We start from the raw sequence: 4,174 nt of genomic DNA on the forward strand, positions 1-4,174 counted from the left end.
AGCACCTGTCTCAACAAGGTGGAGAGCAGCTGGGTGGTGGTGGCACACACCTTTAATCCCAGCACTCGGGAGGCAGAGCCAGGCAGATCTCTGTGAGTTCAAGGCCAGCCTGGTCTACAGAGCAAGATCCAGGACAGGCACCAAAACTACACAGAGAACCCCTGTCTTCAAAAAAAAAAAAAAAAAAACAAGGTGGAAAGCAATAGAGAAAGACACTGGTGTTGACCTCTGGCCTCCACATGCACATATACCTATTCACATACATATTCCCATGCACAAATTTAAATAAAAATTTAAAAGGAAACAGATACTGGGCAAACTAATAAGATACAGATCAAGTATGGACTTCCTCAACAATGTATCTGTATTTGCTCATTTGTCGTGACAAATGAGGGCAATATGAAGTGTTAACACTGAAAGACTCAGCTGTATTTCCCTGTAAATATTCTGCAAATTGAACACACTTTTATATTTGTTCTTGGCCAAAACATGGAGAAGCTATGAACATGATACTAAAATGATTGTTTAGGTTTAAAAATTATCAAGAGATAATTCAGGAGAAAAAAGTTGCAACATAATAATTAATAAATGATTACTATTCAGTGTTATGGATTCCAGGTTCTTAAAACTCTTTTGAAAACTAGTGAAATGTGGAAAGCATCAAAACAGACTGGAGCATGTATGAACATGTATAAAATTCCAATGAACATGGGCTGACATAAAGGCTTAGGAGTGACTAACGAGGCACAATTACCACCTCCTATCCACTGCGTCAGCAAATTAGGAATTGACCACACTGGTCAGAACTGGAGAATCCACACTGTCTACATTGCTGGCAGAGCTTACAGTTAGCACAACCTCTGCAGAAAGCACATGAATAATATGTATTGAAATCACACATGCTCACACTCAGATATCCAAACGTTCTTTATCTTAGCTCCTCTAGGAATCAGGAACATCCACCGCTGCATTGTCTGTTGTGAAGAAAACTGTAAAACTGCATACACCTACAAATAGGACAATTGTTACAGATAATAAAATACTTTGAGAGTGTGTGTATGCTACATACATACAATTGGTAAGATAGTGTAGCATCAAAATCAGGAAGATTTATATGTGTTATCACGGTCAATTCCCCAGTAGTTTTTAGAGGAAAGAAACACAAGCTGTAACATAGTAAGTTTATTGTTGGTGCTTTAAAAAAATAAAGAGGGAAAAAATACTGTGAAATTATTTTATCTGTGAACCAAAATATATGCAAATATATGCAATGGATGTTTTGACTAAAATTTTAATATGTAAATACACCACCAATTTTTATATGCATGTATATTACATAGAAAGTAATGTGGATTATATGTACCATCTTGACAACAGTAGGTAAAACCCAAGGAGGGACGATGAGGCAAGCTTTCTGGCCCAAGAGGACTCTAGTGTGCTGATAAAGGTTTAGTGACCAGCTTGTCCTTACATGTGTCTGCTGACTTTTGGAGGGTAATTTCATGGCTCCAAACATTCCTAAAAATATAACATTCTCTCCAACACCTTATCCTTCACTGGCTCTAGCCTAGTTTCTTTCTTAAGTTGTGTAGTTATAATTCAAATTTAAAAATATCTAAATGATCCAAGGACACTCCAGAGGCAGAAATCAAAACATCATATTAAAACATTTAAGTGCCAAATACTTCCCTAGTGTCACTTAAAATGTTTAAATCAGCAAAGGGCCCAGCTAGGCTATTTAGATGGTGGATAGTGTCTTCCTGATAATAGGTCCAAATGATCTTAAAATAACTTGAAATGAATACCTTACCCACTTCACCATCCATAAGCTTCCTGGTCCCTGAATGAAGGTTGGGATAATTAAGGGTACTGAATTAATTTTCTACCCTTGTGCAACAAATTAGCACACATTTAGCAACTTAACACCATATGAATTTATTATCTTTCTCAGTTCTGTAATTCACAAGTCTGAAATGGGTCTCATTGTGAGACTAGAGAATAAGGCAGGGAGTGAGGTCCAAAGGCCTCACACAAAGGCTGTAAATTAGCATATGAAAGAAACCAGTTGTAGAAAAAGACTGGACTCTCCTACCCAAAGGCAGACAAGTAATAGTTAAGAGCAGGCGGGAAAGCCTGCATTATGCAAATGACCCATAAAAGTCCCAAACCTTTATGAACAGGCTCCATTCTGCTTTTAGCCTTCTTCCTACTTCAGCCCACTTCTCCCTTGAAAGTGCATCCTTTCATAATAAACTATTCCTGCATCTGCTGCAGACCACGTATCTCTGTCCAGATCCCGGTTCTGGGACAAAAAAAAATTGGAAATTCAGGTGCATACCCACTGCACTCCATTATCTGCCAAGTGTCCAGTGGGTAAAATAGCACCAGGAGAATTACATTTCTTTTTTGGAGTTTTTTTTGGGGGGGGGCAGGGCGGAGGGGAGAATTCACTACTTTTCCATCTTCTGGAAGCATCTCCTATTCCCCTGTAGCCCTTTCCCCATGCTCAATGGCAGAGTGGTTGAGTGGAATAGGGTGCCCTTCCATAGCTACACTTGAGATGGAGTTTCCTTAGCGGCCTCCAAGCGTAAAGCTCATACATTGCTTCCTGGTTAATCGTCTAACACGACAGGGAAAGAAATGATTTATACCAAAGGCATACAAGGATATGACAATGAGAAACATGGGAAATGAAGAACTGGTACTGTACTCAGTAGGAACTGGGGAAGAGGGATGTGACTGGGCGTGCTTACGTGCTATCAGGTCAAAGGTGAGTGATGAATAATAAACACACTGCCTTGCAAGCATGATGAGCAGGAGTCCAGAAGCTGATCAGGAAAGAGAGAACAAAGTCAGTATTCCTTCCATAGAGAGAAGGGATTTGACCCCTCTCTACCTGCAAAATCAGCATCTAAGTGTGCTTACTGCTCTTACAGAGAGCCTGAGTTACCACTCATGCTGACAGCCTGTTACTACTGTCCCAGGGGACTCAATACACACACTGAAAAAATTTTAATTCTATGTATTTTAATTTTTTATTGTAATTTTATGTGTATTAGTATTTTTCAAATGTATGGCGGTGTACCATGTGCCTGGTTCCCAAAGAGACCAGCAGAGGGCATCAAATCCCTGGAATTGGAGTAACAGCCGTGAGCCACCATGTGGGTTCTGGGAATTCAACCCAGGTCCTCTGGAAGAGCAGCCAGTGCTCTTAGCCACTGAGCCATCAATCCAGCCCCTAATTCTACATTTTGATTGAGTCAACTCACTCAGAAACCAAAGTAAAACCTAAGCAAGTTGATTAGACTCTTCCATAACTAATTCGGTATCGTAATAATTTGGTTAAAGTGTTCAAAGAATTCCAAGTTTGCTGATTGTTTAACCTGTCAAACAGATCAGAACAAAAAAAAACCTCCTGGACCCCGGGACTAGCACACCTTTGATGCTCAGAAGCTACCTAGGCCCTGGGTCCTGGAAGTGTTGCTGTGGGTGCAATGCCATCCAAATCTGTACTAGGTCTTCTGTAGACAAAAAGCCTACAAGGCCATGGTGTCTAATAATTCCCATGTCCAGCAGGGCTAAAGAGAGACCACGGAGGTGGCAAAGGAATAAAGAAAAGACAGACACACAGAAAAGCTGGGCTAGGGTGAATTGCACTCACTGATGGAGAGACCTCAGTATCCTGTCATGTCTGTATTTATTAGAGTTAAAGAGAGGCCAGGTAAGTGCATATAGCTGAATAAGCAGCCAGGGTATGATGTACAGCTGTATCAAGGAGATAGGCTCAGTTAATCTAGCAGGAGCGGTCTGTGTAGGGAAGCAGTCTTCTGGCCATGAACGACAAGAGAGAAGAAAGCTCTAGTTTCTCTCCAAAGCAGGACAAAATATGATACATTTTGGTATATTAATGAAAGAAAATTCTATTCTACTCCTACTGTCTCTGTTTTGTTTTGTTTCAACGTGAATGTCTTTAAGGAGAAACTAATTTGATGAGCTACAGAGATGGGAAATAGGAAGGAATGTAATAGATTCAAAGTAATTGTAATTCCCCCTGTAAATATAGTCTGCTTTTGAATCTAAAGTCTGGGTATGGTTTTTGTGCCCTGAGGTGAAGAAGAAATATATCTGGTGATTCATTTACAAAGAGACAATATTTGGTCCTGTGTTTCAAAAG

This window comes from Peromyscus eremicus, chromosome 2 (assembly GCF_949786415.1).
Source record: "Peromyscus eremicus chromosome 2, PerEre_H2_v1, whole genome shotgun sequence".
Classification (NCBI taxonomy): domain Eukaryota; kingdom Metazoa; phylum Chordata; class Mammalia; order Rodentia; family Cricetidae; genus Peromyscus; species Peromyscus eremicus.